This window comes from Scyliorhinus torazame, chromosome 1 (assembly GCF_047496885.1).
Source record: "Scyliorhinus torazame isolate Kashiwa2021f chromosome 1, sScyTor2.1, whole genome shotgun sequence".
Taxonomy (NCBI): domain Eukaryota; kingdom Metazoa; phylum Chordata; class Chondrichthyes; order Carcharhiniformes; family Scyliorhinidae; genus Scyliorhinus; species Scyliorhinus torazame.
In genome coordinates this window covers 348500092-348520982 of record NC_092707.1, presented here as the reverse complement: position 1 = coordinate 348520982, position 20891 = coordinate 348500092, and the positions used below count along the sequence as shown (strand labels likewise).

General features: G+C 45.4%; 1 long non-coding RNA gene across 1 annotated transcript in view; it reads right to left on the bottom strand.

Annotated features, from left to right (window-relative positions):
* Positions 1–3674: 3674 nt before the first annotated feature.
* LOC140403499 (uncharacterized) overlaps positions 3675–20891 on the bottom strand; it is a 37971-nt gene continuing 20754 nt past the window's right edge. The window contains exon 3 of the long non-coding RNA XR_011938383.1: positions 3675–5091. This is a non-coding gene — a long non-coding RNA (uncharacterized lncRNA). The remainder of the gene's footprint in view (positions 5092–20891) is intronic.

The window sequence follows — 20891 nt, the reverse complement described above, 5'->3', positions numbered from 1 at the left end:
TAACTGTTTTACTTTGTGTATGAGATGCTACTGGATTAATGCTTCTTACGGCTCCTGGAAAGTCACTCCCTCAAGTCACTCACAACTGCACTCTCAAAATCACAACTTTCCAGCCTTTGGCTCTGCACTCACGACAACATTTCCACCTCAACCGCACCTTTGGCATCCTAATCCCCATTAAAATGATTACTCACTCCCCCCCTGGCCATCCTCCCTCGTCTGGTCCTCATCTTGGTTCCAATAAATCCAAGGGACACACGCATGAAGAATCCAGTGGACAACTGGTTTAGCCAGCCACATCTGGCTGTGAAGCACTATCGAATCCTGCTCTTTCCTGTGAAAACTGCCAGCACCTCACACACAAAGTAAAGCAGTTTAAGGACTAATTAGAGCTAATTACTGGTCGCCAATCAGTAAGTGCACCTTTCAGGGTGGAACTGAACCAAGGAAACTGGGAAAGGATTTCAGTTCTGTGCTGAGTTAGCTGATTTCTCAGGGCATTGGTTGAAGTTCGATAATTATCCTCAACACTATATGCTAAAGAGACGAGAGATTGGTCAGGATTCTCTCTCATAACCGGATCATCCTTGGAATGCAAAGGCAATTCAGCTTCTTTTCTTGACTGCAAGGTGTATTTTTATTCCTTTCTTTAGCTATGTCCTCCACTCTCATCAACGACAAGTGTGAGGAGCGCCTACACTTTTTTATCACCAAGGTTGAGATCATCTGATTAGCTGTCTCTCTCATTTCCCTCCCTTCCCCGAGCCCGCAGGGCTTAAATCTCTCTAAGGCTCCCCCCTACCCCAGCCAAAAACTTTGCAACCTTCTCTAAGTTCTTTCCTATCTCGCCTCATGCCCTCTTCTAGCTAATCTTGTCTATGTGAGTCACTTCATGCTTTTTTGACCCTGTTGCCACTGAACTGCTGACTATCCATTCCCCATCTTGGTTCCGAGGTGAACTCACATTGTTAACGGTTCCCTCCAGGCAGATTCTGCCCCTCTCGCTGTCAAATCTGTCATCGTCACATCTCTCCTCAAAAGACTAACCCTTGAACCCACCATCTCCAAATTCCCTTTCCTTTCTAAAACACTGGAACAAGTAGTGGCCCTCTCAAATTGCTGGCCATCTTTCCATGAACTCCATGTTTGAATCTCTCCAATCTGGTGTCTGCCCTGCCGCAGTACTGAAAAGACTCCTGCCGAAGTCACAAATGCCATCCTATGTGACTATGACAAAGGTAAACTATCCTTCTTGATCTGTCTTCAGGCTTTGGCACTGTTCAACGCAGCTTTCACTTTCAATGCCTCATCCAATTGTATGAGAGTGCTCTTAGAACATAGAACATACGGTGCAGAAGGAGGCCATTTGGCCCATCGAGTCTGCACCGACCCACTTAAGCCCTCACGTCCACCCCATCCCCGTAACCCAATAAACCCTCCTAACCTTTTTGGACACTAAGGGGCAATTTATCATTGCCAATCCACCTAACCTGCACGTCTTTGGACTGTGGGAGGAAACCGGAGCACCCGGAGGAAACCCACGCAGACACGGGGAGAACATGCAGGCTCCGCACAGACAGTGACCCAGCGGGGAATCGAACCTGGGACCCTGGCGCTGTGAAGACACAGTGCTAGCCACTTGTGCTACCATGGAACCTCTTGCCTGGTTCCATTCTTATCTATCGAGTCATAGCCAGAATATCTCCATCAGTTTCTTCTTTTCCCATTCCCATACAGTTATCTCCAGCGCTCCCCAAGGATGTTTCTTTGGCAGCCACCTATTACTCATCTATATGGACAGTATGTTACACAGCGGTTAGCACAGTTGCTCTCTTGACCTCTCCACTCTCTTTAAGTTGTTGGACTACTCACCTGATAGCCAGCACTGGATGAACAGAGATTTTCTCCAGTGAAATATTGGGGAGACTGAAGCCATTGCCTTTCCACAGGGCCACAAACTCCCTTCCCTCGCTATCAATTCGACCCCTCCCCCTGGGAACTTTTTGATGCAGAACCATACTGCTCACAATGTTTCTTCCCATCTGACCTGCGATAAGCTTTCACAGGTCCAAGCCTTCGCTGAGACCACCTCCGTAGCATTGTCCATCTCTGCCTCAGCTCTTCTGCAGCTGAAGCCCCTACTCATGGCTTTGCTACCTCAGACATGACTATTATAACTCCTCAAGGCCATCAGCGCCATGTAAAATCCAAGCTTCTGTGTGCATTGTTTTAACCTAGATGTTCATTTGTTTATTTTCACACACATAGGAATTCAGTGCAAGTGCTTGCATGGTGACACGTAGACTTATTTGATCAGAGGCCTTTTTTGAGACAATGTGCTGGCATTGCAGGCAAAGTGTTGAGGAAGACCTGACTTTCAGGAAGGTTGCTGCAGTTATTTACATCTTTTAAATTATATTCTGAACATAAATCATAACAACAGGAAATTGTTCTGAAGTTTTTTCTCTCTGTTTCATTTTTTAGATGTTATTTGCATATTTAAAACAAAACAATACGAACCTAAGTGCTGGTGCAACAATAGTTCACGAGATTGTTTTCTGTGCTGAGGGGAGACTGGGCCTATACACTTTGGAGTTTAGAATAGTGGATCTCATTGAAACATCAGATTCTGAGAGAGCTGCACATGATAGATGCTGAGGGGCTATTTCCCCTGCCTAGGCAGTCTCGAACCAGGGGGCATAGTCTCCAGATAAGGGGCGAAATTCTCCTACCCGCCCCGCCACATTTATGCCCCAACCGGCCGGCGGGAGTCTCCGTAATACCGGCCGGTCAATGGGGTTTCCCATTGTGGGGCAGCCCCACGCCGTCGGGAAACCCCCGGGTGCCGGCAAAACGGAGACTCCCGCCGGCGGAGAATGACGCCCCAGGTGTCAGCCATTTTTGAAACTTTGGAATTCTCAACATGCCAGCGAGCTGTAGATGTTCAGCTGCAGGGTACATTCAAGACAGCGGTTGTTAGAGTTTTGGATTCTACGGGAATCGAGAGAAATGGCAATCGGGTGGGTAAGGAAACTGAGGTTGAAGGTCCGCCATGATCTCATTGAATGGTGGGGCAGAGCAGGCTCAAGGAGCCTCCTCCAGCTCCTGTTTCTTACATTCTTATGCCATCCATAAGCAAAAGGTCAGATGGGCAGGTGTCCAGCCTGTTCCCTGGCAAAAACAAATGCAGCTCTGAAACCAGCTGCTAAAGATTTTGAAAAATGCCTGTGTTGTTACCTTCTTCCTACCGGGGGAAATGCCAGATCTCCCTCTCACTGAATTACAATGAAAAAAAACGATTGGTCAATATAGTGCAAACTGATATCACACCTTAAGGCATGCTGTGATAACACTGATGTGGAGATGCCGGCGTTGGACTGGGGTGAGCACAGTACGAAGTCTTACAACACCAGGTTAAAGTCCAACAGGTTTGTTTCGATGTTTCGATGTTTCGGTGACATCGAAACAAACCTGTTGGACTTTAACCTGGTGTTGTAAGACTTCGTACTGTGATAACACTGGTACACACTGCTGCCGCCGGAGGGTAATGCTGATCACTTCTGTCTTTGTCATGTGGGGGTGCTGGCAAATCGGCAGGGCGGATTACCCACGCGTTATACAAACCACACAATTCTCATCTGCATCGCAGTCAATTTTGAAAGTGTGAGTGTATTTACTGGGTGTGTCATTGTCTCTCTGCTGAGTGGGGTTTTATATCCTTCAGAATGGAAAATTATCTTTAGTACGCTGGGGAATCCAATCTTGTACATTTCAGCTTCTCTCACAGTGTCCACTGGAAGTCTGGGTGAAGAATATGTAATGAGTAAGTGTGAAATGCCAAATTGTATAAATCTCATAACTCACAAGTGACACGGTGAAGTGAGCTCGCACTCGACAGGAACCAATTACCCATTCTATTTGTACCGTAAAGTTGTCAAAGGCTTCATTCAACACTGTGGGGTTTTTTAAAACTGCTTTCTGGCCTTGTTATATTATAATTTTCAAACACACTTATCATGTAAATTTGACGTGTAATTTGCAGTATGTAGCAGTTGGGCTTTTTGGAACTTAGTCTGAATGTCAACAGTAGTAGGATTGCCCCTGGTCACTAACTTAATGGCAGAATAGCAATGTGCTGACTTCAGTCACATTCATATCTTTGACCATGAGGGGGAATCTAGTGAGATATATATCTAACAGTGGACAACCAGGAGTGATTACAATGCAAGGATTTTGTCAAGGACTTCAGTTAATATATAATAATCTTCATTGTCACAAGTAGGCTTACATTAATACTGCAATTAAGTTACTGTGAAAAGCCCAGAGTCGCCACATTCCAGCAGCTGTTCGGGTACACTGAGGGAGAATTCAGAATGTCCAATTCACCTGACAAGCATGTCTTTCGGGACTGGTGGAAGGAAACCGGAGCACCCGGAGGAAACCCCTGCAGACACAGGGGTACGTGCAGAGTCTACACAGACAGTGACCAAGCTGGGAATCGAACCTGGGACTCTGGCGCTGTGAAGAAACAATGCTAACCACTGTGCTACCATGCCGCCCATATAATTTTAACATACAATTGAGCTTACAGTTATGAAACCTTTTCGTTTTTTTCATTTCTTTTTTCCATAAAATATCTTAGATATCCTGTCACATTGCTAACAGGAAGCTGGAGAACATTGGGCTTAAAATTGCCGTCACTCTGGCAGAAGTCCCATCTCCAGCCGAGGAACACTTCTCGAAGCGTTAAACGAATGTGCTGTAGCTGTGAAAGGCAGGGATGTATTCTTCACTGACTCTTTGGGTGGTTGGACTTTAATCCCAGCCATACGAAAAATCCTGCCCCAATGTTCCTTTTTGCAATCCAGTGAGCATATCTCAGTCAGGTCATGTATAAACAATTGTTGGATTCTAAGAGTGCATTCACAACCTCAGTAGAATACACCCTTTTCTATAATACAAACTTTCCCGGTCCCTGCACAAGTCATCCTTTGGTCCCTGCTGGCGAGGTTGCAAATTTTGTGTTGAGTTATGAGTAGTTCTGGAGCAGTCCATCATGATCTGTTGACTTTGGATAAACTCACAAGACTCCTGCAGCCAAAAGAAAGAGAATTTAATCTTTTGCAGTCCAGGCGGGTATCCCAGGAGTGAAAGCACAGCATTTTAACCCAATTCTTTATCCAGTCTCCAGGACATAATTAACAATATTTGTTCACTACTTAGCACAAGGATTTCATTGTTGCCATAATTTTCTTGCAAATGCAGAAAAATAACTAGGGACCTCAGACAAAAGTAAGTCAGAAATCTACGCAGAATAAAAAAAAATATTTTGCTGTTTGCTTTGGTGAGCAGCTTCAATCTTTCATTTATGCACAGATCATGGAAGCAGTTTCCTTCAGTCCCACAGCAGCGTGAGGGCATAAATGTGAATGTTTGCCATAATTGCAATTGTTTGACTCAAGCAGGATCAGAAACTACCAGTTCCTCTTAAAAGGAGTGTAATGGTCAATGCTGAACCATATTACTGGTTCATGGCAGTGACCAGCTATCTAAATTATTTGCACTCACTGGCAATAGAAATTTATTTAAAAAAAGACTTGCATTCATATAGCGCTTTTAACTACCACACAATTTTGTGTGTTCTAGTCACCGTTGTAATGTAGAAAATGTGGCATTTGCATACAGCGAGCTCCCACAAGCAGCAACATGACGATGACCAGATGTATTTTGTGATGTTAATTTAGGGATTAATGTTGGCCAGGCCACCGGGGAGAATTCCCCCGCTTTTCTTCAAAGTCGCCCCCCAAAATCTATTGCAGCTACATGATAGGGCAGATGTGCCTCATTTTAACATTCCAACTGACAGACAGTGGTGGGAATTCAATGCCTTCACCCCCCCCCCCCCCCCCCCCAACCTCCCTCCCCCATTCCCCCGGTGGTGAGCTTGGAAGCAGTGGAAAGCAGGGAGGAGGCCCTGTGGCCTTCCTGCCACCCCCTCCCCCCCATTAAATTCAGGGCGGGAAGACTGCTGGATAGCCTTCTTACCCAGACTCTAATTTAGGCCCTCAAGTGGGCAATTAATACCCACTTAAGGGCCTCAACCTGCTGCTGGCATTCACAAAATGGCACCTCAGACTCTCGAATTCCCCTTCAATATTGCACTGAAATGCTGCAGTCCTGAAGTGGTTGTTTTGTGCGTGTACATGGGTTCATGAGAAATAAGAAACAGTAACTACAACAACGCTGAATGCTCAGTCTGCAGCCAAATGATGTGTATTAGAAGAGCTTTCATGTAGTGATGGTCACTTTTCTTACCTTTTGTTGGTTCTCAGTTTCTCCATTAATCTGCTATTGTAACATAAGCAGTAACAATCTATGCTTTTTGCAGTTTAAAAAATCTTTTGCTACCCTTTTCTCAGGAGATTCTTGCTACTACTGCTTGTTATGTAATTTATGATTAAACATGACAGGGAGTGTCGCTGGTGATATATCAGCATCTGGTATCCACATCCATGTTACCAAAATGATTGTGACAGACCCAAAGGATCCATGTCTATTCCGACCAGAGGAATGACCATATTGCATGTTTTTCACAGGTAGCTATGCCAGTAATATCATAATTCTAAAATATTTCTTTCACTTTCTATCAGGGAAGAATGTTTCGCATTTTAAGTGGCAGCTTCAAGGTGAGTTGGTGTGGAGTGGTGGTGAATTAACTTTGCTTATACTGATTGTTTAAAGAAGAAACCCTCACCGAGACCATCCTTATGTCTTTGAAATCTACTTTGATCGACATCGCCGATTAATACAGAGAACACCTTTATCCCCCCATGGGGATCTCATGTACCGCAGTGATTTCCATCTCCACTGCTCTTTATCATTGGCTGGTAGGACATTCACGGAAGGTCAGCCTCATGTCAAACTTTGCATGCTCCAGATTTACTGAAGAGAACTGCAGATGGGATGTTAAAAAGTGCTTTTGAAAAAGTGCTGTAAAATGAAGTTAAATACATTGCAATCTATCTAACAAATTGACTTTCCCACTCTTGTTTATTTTTTTTAATAAACAGAAATTAATCTGTTAGTCTGAGCTAATGGACTGTCAGCAGATCATAAGACAATAAGACCAGACGATATGGAATATTGTGAGCAGTTTTGGGCCCCGTATCTAAGGAAGGATGTGCTGGCCTTGCAAAGGGTCCAGAGAAGGTTCACAAGAATGATCCCTGGAATGAAGAGCTTGATGTATGAGGAACGGTTGAGAACTCTGGGTCTGTACTCGTTGAAGTTCAGAAGGATGAGGGGGGATCTTATTGAAACGTACAGGATACTGTGAGACCTGGATAGAGTGGACGTGGAGAGGATGTTTCCACTTGTAGGAAAAACTAGAACCAGAGGACACCATCTCAGACTAAAGGGACCATCCTTTAAAACAGAGATGAGGTGGAATTTCTTCAGCCAGAGGGTGGTGAATCTGCGGAAATCTTTGCTGCAGAAGGCTGTGGAGGCCAAATCACTGAGTGTCTTTAAGACAGAGATGGATAGGTTTTTGATTAATAAGGGAAGCAGGGGTTATGGGGAGAAGGCAAGAGAATGGGGATGAGAAAATATCCGCCACAATTGAATGGCGGAGCAGACTCGATGGGCCAGGTGGCCTAATTCTGCTCCTATGTCTTATGGTCTTATGATATAGGAGCCGAATTAGACCATTCGGTCCATCGAATCTGCTCCGTCTTTCGATCAAGGCTGATATGTTCCTCATCCACATTCTTCTGCCATTTCCCCATAAACCTTGATCCCCTTATTCATCAAGAACACCAGTTTTGTGCATCAGGTGCTGTTACCCACAGGGGTACAGACCAAGAGCTGGAAGGTGGAATTAGATAGAATAGTCCTTTCTTAGAACATAAAAACTAGGAGCAGGATAGGCAATTTAGCCTCTCGAGCCTGCTCCACCATTCAATGCGATCATGGCTGATCTCAGCATGGCCTCAGCTCCACCATACTGCCCGTTCTCCGTAACTCTTCAACCCAAGGGGCAGCACGGTGGCACAGTGGTTAACATTGCTGCCTATGGCGCTGAGTACCCGGGTTCGAATCCCGGCACTGGGTCACTGTCCGTGTGGAGTTTGCACATTCTCCCCGTGCCTGCGTGGGTTTCACCCCCACGACCCAAAAGATGTGCAGAGTAGGTGGATTGGCCATGCTAAATTGCCCCTCAATTGGAAAAAAAAATAATTGCGTACTCTAAATTAAAAAAAACACCTTCAATCCATTACTAATTAAAAATCTGTCGAACGTCTCCTTAAATTTACTCACTGTCCCTGCATTCGCCACACTCTGGAGTAGTGAATTCCCCAGATTGACAACCCTTTGGGAGAAATAGTTTCTCCTCTTCCCTGTTTTAAATTTGTTACCCCTTATCCTGAGATTATGACCTATTGTTCTAGAATGCAGGGAAATGCTTGGGCAGCACGGTAGCATTGTGGATAGCACAATTGCTCCAGGGTCCCAGGTTCGTTTCCCGGCTTGGGTCACTGTCTGTGCGGAGTCTGCCCATTCTCCCCGTGTGTGCGTGGGTTTCCTCCAGGTTCTCCGGTTTCCTCCCACAGTCCAAAGTTGTGCATGTTAGGTGGATTGGCCATGCTAAATTGCCCTTAGTGTCCAAAATTGCTCTTAGTGTTGGGTGGGGTTACTGGGTTATGGGGATAGGGTGGAGGTGTGGACCTTGGGTAGCGTGCTCTTTCCAAGGCCGGTGCAGACTCGATGGGCCGAATGGCCTCCTTCTGCACTGTAAATTCTATGATCTACAATGCCCCATAAGAGGAAGGGGAAGATCAGCAATGTACATATGCAGGCTGCACTATTCTCGCTCCAGATAAATTGGTTCATTCTTCAACTGAGTACCTAATATTCCAGATACTGAAGTCAGGTTTCAATTCGCAGGACGTATGACTGTGGACTAAAAGAGTGAGCGCCAATAACTTGGACTGGGTGAGTGTCTGAATCATAACAGTCATGGTAAGGGAGTAGGGAGACTTCATGCATGCAGTTTGCTATGTTGTCAGTAAACGGCCACATTCGCTCAGGCTAACAGTTGAGAATAGACAGGAAACGTGGAACGTTGCATTTGGATGTCGACTGTTCAACCTGATAGGACACAGGCAGCTAGCGGTCAAAAATCACTCTCTATTTTCAGGCGAGGAAAACGGAATGGGAGGAAACTGTAAGAATGAAGAAGTACACAACACAAACACCCATTTTCTTTGTTTTTTAAAGTCCACACCTTTACTGCTTTGAAAGCACATTTGCTGTTCCTTTGCGTTCAAAAAATAATTCTTGGCTGAATTATTCCGTCAAAATTCTTATAAATTGATACACATCCAGCATTCAAAATATGCCAGCTTGGTATTAAAGGCTTTTTAAAATAGTAAATTTTCAAACGGCAGACATGGTTAGACCAGGTGATCACTAAAACCAAATGAAATGTGATATGGTTTTGCTTTTTTTAGTCAAACTGGAAAAATTATAGGAATTCTGCATGCTTCTGAGAGTCTTCATGCCTGTACCCTGACAACACATTGAATTGGAGTCGTGACCACTAGATCTATCCCTCACAGTCAATTTGAATTACCATAAGGCCATCGGACGTCGGAGCAGAAATAGGCCACTCGGCCCATCGAGTATGCTCTGCCATTCAATGAGATCTTGGCTGACCTGATACAATCTTCAACTCCACTTTTCCACCTTATCCCCACAACCCTTGAGTCCCTTGCTGATTAAAAACCTGTCTTTCTCAGCCTTGAACAGACTTAATTGTCCACCTCTACAGCTCTCTGCACTAACAAATTCCAAAGGTTCACTACCCTCCAAGAGAAGAAATTCCTCCTCATCACTGTTTTAAATGAGTGGCCCCTTAATCTTTGATAATGCCTTCTGGTCCGTGACTCTCCCACAAGGGTAAACATCCTCTTAGCATTTACCCTGTCAAGCCCTTGAGAATCCTGTATATCTCAATAAGGTTGCCTCTCGTTCTTCTAAACTCCAATGAGTACAGGCCCAACCTACTTAACCTCTCTTCATAAGAAAATCCCTCCCTACCTGGGTTCAACCCAGTGAACCTTCTCTGGGCTGCCTTTAATGCCAGTATATATTTCCTTAGATAAAGGGAATAAAACTGTTCACAGTATGCTGGGTGTGATATAACAAGTGCCTTGTATATAGTAGCAGCACATCCCTATGTTTATGCTTCATTCCCTTTGAAATAAAGGGCAACATTCCATTTGCCTTCCCAATTACCTGCTAAACTTGCAGGCTAGCTCTCTGTGATCTGTGCATGAGGACCCCAAATCCCTCTGAGCTGCTATTTTCTGCATTCTTTCTCCATTTAAATACTATTCAGCTCCTTTATTCTTCCTCCCAAAGTGCATAACTTCACATTTTCCTACAGGTGGCACAGTGGTTAGCATCGTTGCTACACAGTGCCAGGGACCCAGGTATGATCCCGGCTTGGGTCACTGTCTGTGTGGAGTCTGCACGTTCTCCTTGTGTCTGTGTGGGTTTACTCCGGGTGCTCCGGTTTTCCCCCACAAGTCCCGAAAGTGCTTGTTAGGTGAATTGGACATTCTGAATTTACCCTCAGTGTACCCGAACAGGCACCGTAGTGTCATAACAAGGGCATTTTCACAATAACCTCATTGCAGTGTTAATGTAAGCCTATTTGTGATCCAATAAAGATTATTATTCAAAGTGTTCCCCAAAAATTCTTTGTTTGATAAAGAATGCACTCACTGAGGTGGAACCTGCTGAAATTCCTCAAAACTTGCTTCTCAGTTTTGACTTACTGGCAACAAATGACCACCTCATTGACAATATTCCAGGTGCCATGTGAAGGGGGCATGGACTGTCTCACCAGCACCATGAAAGTTCCGAGATGCAGCCAGACAGATGGAAGAAATCACCCTTACAGTAACAAACATCCCCAGCAGTGAGCCTAACGACAGAAATACATCATTCACTAGAACTAGCCACGGACCCTCCCATAAACTAACATATTACGCTCACCCTATTCACACTACATTATGTGCACTGTATCAAGATCATTGATCCATGCTTTATATACACTCTGCCCGCAAAGTAGATGTGCGCGACTGAAAATAGATACAAAATACAAATACGAGTCTGTGATGCCTCACAATGGCAAATGGCTTTTTGATATTCATTTTTTGCTGAGGTACTGCAATGTTGCTGGTATCTGCAGAGCAGCACCTCAAATTAAGCCATCAACTTCAGGAGATGGAGATAAATAAAACTCCATGTTGCACTTTGGAAGTTCAGTGGTCGCGAAGGGAACATACCTACGAGTTGGTTCTAAAAGAGTCTCCTTGTAGAATAGGGTCAGCAACTAAAACCACAGTGTTGAACATTGGAATGTACACAAAGTTCCGTCAACAAACAGGCAGAAATCCTGGCTACTTGCTACAGCCGCAAACATTACATGATTCCAGCTATTCATACAAAATAGGATATGTGTTGATACGGTTGGGTGAGCAGACTGAGTACTGAATAGAAATCTGGATTTCGGCGTTTGCTCAAGACCTTTTTCATGATGTTTATTGCTACAGCTGAAAAATGGTGGGTTTATTTGGAAATACAATTAATAAAATGGCAGTTAATATATTTTTTCGCTTCACAAATCTTTCAGTCACTCAAGTTGTTTGAGATTCACAAACACTGAACTACCGTAAGTGTATTTTCATAGGCGAGTGACAGTTTAGTCATGTAATTTTGACCTTCTAACTCATTCATGATTTAGAACTTGAGAGAATCAGTTATGTGTATTTGTCCAATCAGGTCATTAATTTTATTTAATGAAGTAATGTCCCTTTTGTGTTGGATCTTAAATAATGAGCATTCTACTCAATGAATAAATTAAACTGATATATAGAACCACAAGGAACAAAGGAAAATGAAACCCTTTGAGCTATCTGATAGGAAGCCATTAGGAAACTTGGACACCCAATGTCACGCAGGTGTACGGAGAGAAGCGAAAGGAGCAATAAATACCTGTATGAAGCAGTTCCAAAAGGATAGCTGACCTTCACACTGCTTGGAACCATATCTGATTTTTCTGCCATTTTAATGCCAAAATGATCTTTGTTAATCGATCCACTGACTTAGCTATCTTAACCAAACAAAGGGTAGGTCTACAATCTACAATTTAAACATGTCACCCACTTTTCCCAACAGAGGATGTGTATGGACACTTAGAATGACAACAGGATGCATATGTTCTTTTCTTCAAAACAAACCATAGCAGTTAAAAGGCAAAGATGCAGACACTGAAATGTGAGCTATGGCTGAAATGATGCAAAAGTAAATGATCTAATTTATTAACAATTTTTGATCACAGGCAATCTGTCACTTGGTGCCACTCCCATTCTATAATGGGAAAGATGGCAGAGTAATAATATTGCTGGGTTAGTGTTAGAGTCACAAAGTCATAGACTCATACAGCACGGAAAAGGCCCTTCGGCCCATCGCATGTGCGCCGGTCAAAACAACCACCTAACCATTCTAATCCCATTTCCCAGCACTTGGTCCATTGCCTTGTATGCGCTGGGATCGCAAGTGCACAATGCTTTTTAAAATGCATTTAATGCAAAAGCATTTAAAATGCTTTTAAATAATTCTTAAATTCTTAAATAATTCTTAAATATGTCTTAGTGAGTTGTTCATGTTAGCCTACTTGGAACAATAATAAAGATTCTTATAAAATTAGCGACGTAACACCCTTTCATAAACAAGCAATCCCACAACCAATGGATCAGAGATTTATGCTCTGCAGTCCTGTCATATCCAGTCGTGAATGATGATGGACAGTTAAACAACTCACTGGAGAGAATTGCTGCACAATTATCCCCATCCTGAATGGCAAATCTAACCTGGCTAATTTCTGCCCCATCAGTCTACTCTTGATCATCAGTAAAGTGAGGGAAGGTGTTGTTGACAGAATGATCAAATGGTGCTTACTCAGAAATAATTGACGCTCAGTATGTATTCCTCCAGGGCCAGTCAGATGCTGACCTCAATATAGCCTTGGTTCGAACATAGACAAAAGAGCTGAACTTAAGCGGTGAGATGAGAGTGACTGCCCTTGAATTCAAAGCAGCATTTAACTGGGCGTGACACCAAGGAACCCGAGTAAAATTGGAGTCAATGGGAAACAGGGAAATAACTCTCCAATAGCTGGAGTCATACATGCCACAAAAGAGAATGGTTGTGAGTGTTGGAGGTCAACCATCTCAGTTCCAGGGCATTCGTGCAGGAGTTCTTCAGGGTAGTGTTCTAGGCCCAGCAATCTTAAACTGTTTTATCAATGACCTCCCCTCCATTATAAGGGCATAAGATTGGTTTTCACAGATGATTACACAATGTTCGGCACCATTCACAACTCCTCAGGCACTGAAGCAGTCTGTCTATATGCAACAAGACTTAGACAATATTCAGGCTTGGTCTGATAAGTGGCAAGTAACATTCCCGCCACACAAGTGCCAGGTGATGACCATCTCTGAGAAGAGAGAATTTAAGCATGTCCCCTTGACATTCAATGGCATTACCATTGCTAAATCCCCAACATCCTGCAGTTACCATTGACCAGAAACCCAACTGGACAAGCCGCATAAAAATTATAGCTACAAGAGCAGGTCGGGGGTGGGGAATTCTGCGGAGAGTAACTCATTTCCTGACGCCCCAAATTCTGTCCATCATCTACAAGTCACAAGTCAGGAGCGTGATGGAATACGCTCCATTTGCCTGGTTGAGTGCAGCTCCAATAACATTCAAGAGGCTTGCACCTTCCAAGACAAAGCAACCTGATTGGTACCCCTTAAACATTCACTCTCTGTGCTTATGATATCGTATGCTTATGGTATCGTCAACAAGATATATTGAAGGAACTCACCAAAGCTCCTTGGACAGCACCTTCCAAACCCATGACCTCTACCACCTGGAAGGACAGGTACAGCAGATACATGGGAACACCACCACTCGAAGCTCTCCTGATCGTCACTCAGCATCCTGACTTGGAACTATATCTCTGTTCCTCACTGTGGCTGGGTCAAAATCCTTGAACTCCCTCCCCAACTATTCTGTGGGTGAACCTCCACCACATGGACTGTTCAAAATGACACCAGATTTTCAAGGGCAATTAGGAATGGGCAATAAATGCTGGCCTAGCCAGCAATGCCCACATCCCATACTCGAATATACAAATAAGGTCACCTCTCAAATGGAACAGTTTCTGAATCTGCACCAATTAGGATCATTCAATGATGCCAGCAGCTGCTAACTCATGGTAGGTTTTAGAAAACATGTTTCAAGAACACCTTCCCAAAGAGCAAACAGGAGCAAAAATGCCCCAGAAGGGTTGTAATTGCCCCCTCCACCATCCCATGGCACCTGAACAAACTCCCAAGGGCTGATATTGGACATATTTAGTTCTTCCATTGGACTGAGTTCCATAGAATCACTACAGTGCAGAAAGAGTCCATTCGGCCCATGGAGCCTGTACTGACCCGCTGAAAGAGCACCCTACCCAAGCCCACTTCTCTGCCCTATCCCTGTAATTCCATGCATTGATCATGGCAATCCACCTAACCTGCACATCTTTGGACCGTGGGAGGAAACTGGAGGGCCCAGAGGAGACCTGCGCAAACACGGGGAGAACATACAAACTCCACTCAGAAAGCCATCCGAGGCCGGGATTGAACCCAGGTCCTCGGTGCTGTGAGGCATAAGTGCTAACCACTGTGCCACTATGCCACCCCATTGCCTGTGGAGAGTGACCACTGCTGGCAGCTAGACTGGAATTTGCAGAAGAAGTCCACAGGCTACTTTCCATTAATCCATGACTTTTTGGGTGCATTTCACCGGAAAACTCTCAAAGTCCAGTTTCGGGCGTTTGGTGGGATGTTGCGTAAACGCTGCAGCGCTGAGATTGACACCGCTTTTCAACGGCACTTAACCATTTTTGGGGCCTTGATCAGGGTCACACTTTGAAAGCATTTTATCACCAGGGAGCTGAGTTCACCAGCAGGACCGACTCCTCAAAGGGCCATTTTGAAAAGCTGCCCCGATCTCTACAGCCCCCACTTTCAGAACCGCCCACTTTCAGGGCCTCCCCTTCATCTCCCAATGTTTCTGCCCCCCCCCCTTCATGGCCATGGTCCCATAGGCCCTGACACTTGGCAGTGCCAACCTGATACCCAAGCACCGAGGTGCCATCAGCCTGGCACCCTGGCAGTGCCAATTGGAACTTCCAGGGTGCCAGGCTGACAGTGCCAAGGTGCCCAGGTGCCAAAGGAATGCTAGGTAACCCCCTGCCATGTCCCTGACATCCTGGGGGCTCTAATGGGCCCACGAGGTGCCACCTGGTCTACAGTTGTGGAAACCATTACTAAATGGCGTCCAGGTGAGCCTCTCAGGGGCGGCCATTGTCTCCTGGGCGCCGGGTGAATATGGCGGGATATGTTTTTTAAATTTAGAGTACCCAATTATTTTTTTCCAATTAAGAGTCAATTTAGCGTGGCCAATCCACCTAACCTGCACATCTTTGGGTTGTGGGGGCGAAAACCATGCAAATACGGGGAGAATGTGCAAACTCCACACAGACAGTGACCCAGGACTGGGATCGAACCTGGGACCTCAACGCCATGAGGCAGCATTGCTAACCATTGTGCCACCTTGCTGCCCGAATATGGTGGGATATTTAAATGAGCCAAATGAGCAAGGGCATGATCCAAGTCACGTTGGGTGCTGCGAGTTGAGTGACTCACATGAGGTTTCGCGCTTGGCGTGAAGTCCGATTTGGGCTTCTCCCACGATTCGCCCGGTGGGGAGTGCTGTGTTTGGCCCCTTGTACTTTTTGAAGTAACTCACCAAACACTTCAATATGTCCAAACCAGGATACGTTTATTGTGTCTTGTGCAGTAGGATGACAATCTGAGACAGAGCACATTAGCATGGAGTCTTGCTACTCCTCTGGAACTTACACCTAGCCCTGACCAATTACCTGTAAGTTTTATTACCCTCTCAATCTTCTTCTGAAGTTGGCCGGATGTGTCTCTCTTTATATCCGGGTCCCAGGTCACATGTCCTTGGTCTGGAGACCACATGGTGTGCCTGTATTGCCACCTGCTGTTTGGAGGTCGCACACTGTCCAACCATGATATAGCCCAAAGGCATATCGCCACAGGGAGGTGGACATGATGCGGTGGCAAATTCGCACCTCTGTTTCCAAGTGCTGCAAATGAGCCAGAAGCAGAAAAATGGTTAAGTGGAAAACCGGTTCCATCTCATCAGTTTCTTGTCAGCCAGCCTAAGTAGTAATTATTCCCCTAGATGGGTGTTGCAGTCTCTAGAACCTTATCCATTATTGACAGTAGGCTGAGTAGTTTGATTTGTCTTCCGTCCGTTTTGAACAGAGGCGCTACATTGGCAACCCTCCAGTTCTCTGGCTCTCACGTCTAAGAATGTTTGGAAAACTGGTCAGTGTTTCTGCTAGTGCCTGTCTGATTAGCCAGTGCTTTTTTCCCCACTTATTCACATTTCTTTTGTTACTGTATACTTATCTACATTCTCTTATCTAAAAGCTCTTCCTCTTGCACCCTTCATTCCCAGAGCTACACTCTGTGCTGAGAAAGTGCTGCATCCTATGTTCTGTCCTCGCTGAAATCAGCTCACTCAGCAGAAACCAGAATGAAAATTGGGACTTGTAGTCTGTGTGAATTACTGAAAGCTCAATGTCTTTATCCACTCAGGTATAAGGACTTTGTCACAGGCTGGGAACTGAACCTGAGCTGAAAAGTATCAACCAAGAGGACAGCACTGCTTTTATTATGGGCGGTGCAGTAACGCAGTGGTTAACACTGTTGCCTCATAGCGCCAGGGTCTGCACGTTCTCCCTGTGTCTGCGTGGGTTTCCTCCAGGTGCTCCGGTTTCCTCCCACAAGTCACGAAAGATGTGCTGTTAGGTGAATTGAACATTCTGAATTCTCCCTCTGTGTACCCAAACAGGCAACGGAGTGTGGCCACTAGGGGCTTTTCACAGTAACTTCATTGCAGTGTTAATGTAAGCCTACTTGTGACAATATTAAAGATTAAATTAAAAAGCAGAATACTGTGGATGCTGGAAACCCAAAATAAATACAGAATGGTTCAGCCTGGAGACAGTGCACAAAGAGGAGCCAGGACCCCAGCCAGGACACCAGGAAGGGTGAGCTATTTTTATTTATTCAGGGGATGTGGGTTTTCCTGGCTCAGCCATCATTCATTGCCCATCCCTACTTGCCCTTGAGAATGTGGTCGTGAGCTGCCTTCTTGAATCGCCACAATCCCTGAGGTGTAGGTACATTCACTCTGCTGTAAGGGAGGAAGTTCCAGGATTTGGACCCAGAGTCCGTGAAGGAATGGCAATATATTTCCAATCTCAGAATGGTGTGTGGCTTGGAGGGAAGCTTGCAGGTGGTGATGTCCCCATGTATCTGTTATGCCTGTCCTTCTAGATGGTAGTGGTCATGGGTTTCAAAGGTCTGTCTGTGGACCCTTGGTGAGCTCCTGCAGTGCATCGTACAGGTAGTACACACTGGCCGGATTCTCCGTTCCAGATTCTAAATGTTCCTGCACAGCAGAGAATTGGGACTGTGTCCTGCTGGCACTGGGAACACCACCGGGTGGGATTTTCATCGCTTGACTATGCAAAAATGTGCATAGCAGCGAACACGTGGTTTCCCTGTAGCTATTTGGTGAGAGGCAGAGACTCAGGTTGGGTGGGCGGGAGGGATGATATTCCAGTGAACCTGTGTTGGAAATCTCGCTTCCTTCCAGGTGAGGGGGCAGCTAGTTCAGGAAGTGGCAGCTGTTGTTGAACCTGCAGCTGGAGTTGTTGGTGGTGGTATGTCTTCTCAGCAGAGGTGGAAGATGAAGCTACATAATCTACTTCCATTCTGTGGTGATGTCCTGCAGCAAGGAAGTGCAACGTAAGAAATGGACAGTGCTAGACTTGTGAAGGGCCTTCAAAGAAGTTAGGAATCACCTATGAAGCAGGAGGAAGCAGCAGCAGGAGCACGCTCTGAGAGAAGAAGTGCTTTGAACAGCAGCCTCTCAACGACCATGACTGGAGCTCTTCAGTGTAATTAAAAGCCTTCCCAGTTTGTCAGTTTCACTGAAGAAGCTCTTCTCACTGTGTGCCCAGCAGGTTGACCCTGGGAAATTGCTGACAGGTCAAGCCCCCAGGTTGGGAAATTCAGCATTGTAGGTTAAAATGGATCTTGATTGCCTTCCTAACAATCTCAATGACTTCTTAATGACTTACTGGACAGATCCAAGGAGCTCCCCCCATCCCCCACATTCAAACCCTCCCTGCAGAAACTGGAAGAGGGAAGGATGATGTTGGAATTCTGGGGCGGGATTCTCCGACCCCCCCGCCGGGTCGGAGAATCGCCGGGGCTGGCGTGAATCCCGCCCCCCGGCGTGTAACCTCCTTTAAGGAGGTTACTTCCCCAAGAGTAAGCACCTGTAGGAAAGGTTGGGAGAAAGTTCAAGTGAAAAATGTTGGCCGCCTGAATTGTGGTATCCAATTTTGATTGCAGTACTGTATTGTAATACTCCTGTTGTTGCTATTCTGCTGTTCCTTATACAAGTCCAGACAATATGACTCAGAAGTAGGAATGAAACCTCCAGAGTCAGCACTCAAGAGGGTAGAACCACAAGACATCAGGCCTGTGAGTCAATGTGTTATCTTTTCACACAGCATGCTGCAATATACCAAAGATGCTTGGTGCTTTAAAACATATGCCTACTTGAAAGAACTAAGAACTCAACTTAAGATATGCCTATCAGTCCTCAGTACAATGGAATCACGTAGCACCGATAAAGCCCCATGACATATTTCAATAACCAGCTCAAACACTGAACAGCAGGCATCTCTTTGACTGCATCTCTGACAGGTTGCTGCGTCCATTTTAATATCAAACATCAAAGCACAGAACAACAGTTATCTTCGTGTGAGAATAGCACTGACACTCTTCAGTATAAAAAGCAAGCATTGTAAGTGAATCTGAGAGTGTGAACTTACCACTGACAAGGTTTTGACACTGTTCGTTCACAGCCAGAACATACCCAGGTGATGTTGACAAGAAGGTGATAGTGTCATTGCTCACTATAGCTGGAGATATTAACATGCCAGAGTAAAAGTTTTGCTTGAGACCCAGTGTACAATGTGTATACTCAGCGTTCTTACCTCCCCACAGCCTGAGCTTAGCATAGCTTGAGCACTTTCACCAATCTAGGTCTGAAAATCCATGGAGATGCTTCAGGCTTATTTCCATAACTCAGGAGACTAGTGGAATGCATCAGGAAGATCCCGTCAGCACTTTAGTTACATTGGGGCTCCCGCAAAGATTTCCAAGATGCCTTGTAAAGGGTAAAACTCTGCCTTTTCCTATGAAGAGGCAGCTTGGACCTGCACTCTGAAATCTAGGTGAAGCAGCATCTGACGGGGCTGGATAGAAAGAGGCACATGGTCATGGTGTTGCCAATTTAATGGAATACTATCCCACCAGAGTCACCAATAATGTTGCTCCTTAGAGTCGCCAATATGATACTGAGGCTCTTTTTATGATATGATGTTATGTCCCAACAGTGTTGCCAATACTGTGGGTGTTTCTATTTCTCTTACTGAACCACAAGGCTTTCCCGTGTATCGGTCAAATGGCCAACAACCAGTTAGTCAGTTCAAGTTCAAAGATAGTTTATTTACACACAAGGGTTACTTCGACATGCAAGCACAATATACTACAAGTTAAACTACACCTATCAACTACAATAGCCTGTACTTAACTTCAGGCGCCAGGCACTGTGCAAGTGGATAAGGCCTTTATCTTGATCTCACGTGGCTGGTTTGAAGAAGTGGCTCTGTCTCTGCTGGGCTCATCCATCAGGTAGCGATCGTTGGTCTTGAATTTGGCTGTCTGGTCATTATGCTGCAGTTGGGCTGGAACAGGCCGGATTCAAAGGAGGCTGGCACAGGCCGGGTCCAAAAGAGACAGAACACATGGCTGTGTCCCCTTTTATCCCTCTAGGGTTTTGCGCTCTTTGGGGCGGTCTTTAATCTTGGACCCAATTATTTGACAGTGCTTTGATCACTGCCTTCGATTTCGGCCAATAAAGGGGCGGGTGCCTTGGCGGCTGGGCGGGTCCTTAGCGGTCATTGACCTTGGCAGTTGGGCTTTCTGAGTAAAGGGAGTGGCGCCGATCAGTCTGTGGCTGTATCGGTTTCTTGAGTGCAGTCTTATTGTTCTGGGGAAATGGGCCATTAGAATGCAAACGAGCGGGGGTTTCGATCAGGTCTAGCTACCTGCGTTTCAAATACACACAAGCTCTGTATCTGTCTGAGTCCTGGGTTGGCCATAATTCCCATGATTCTTTGCAGGTGGCCATCTCAGATGGCTACAATGGCCATTGAGAGCTGTCATCAGTAGCGAAGATGACAGATGACAGATTCTAGCCCTGCCATGGGTCTGAGTGTCTGCTGATTGGCAGGAGGGCAGACATGTTGGCATTGGTTACTTCCTTCAGGCCCTGACAGAGCTGAAGCTCTCAGGTGCCTCCTTCCGTGCTCAAGAGGTTGAACTGTTCCCTACATTGTAAAAGAGCCTTGGGATTACATGAAGTGGCTCTCAATACCACAACCACATCTCTCCATAGAGTATGTAGCGTATTCTAGAGGGTCTCTGACCCCCAAACAAAACATCTCTCCTATTCTATGTGACCATCAAAGGACATGTTATTCTGGACTCCTGAACACCACTTGGATTATCTTGGATTATCTT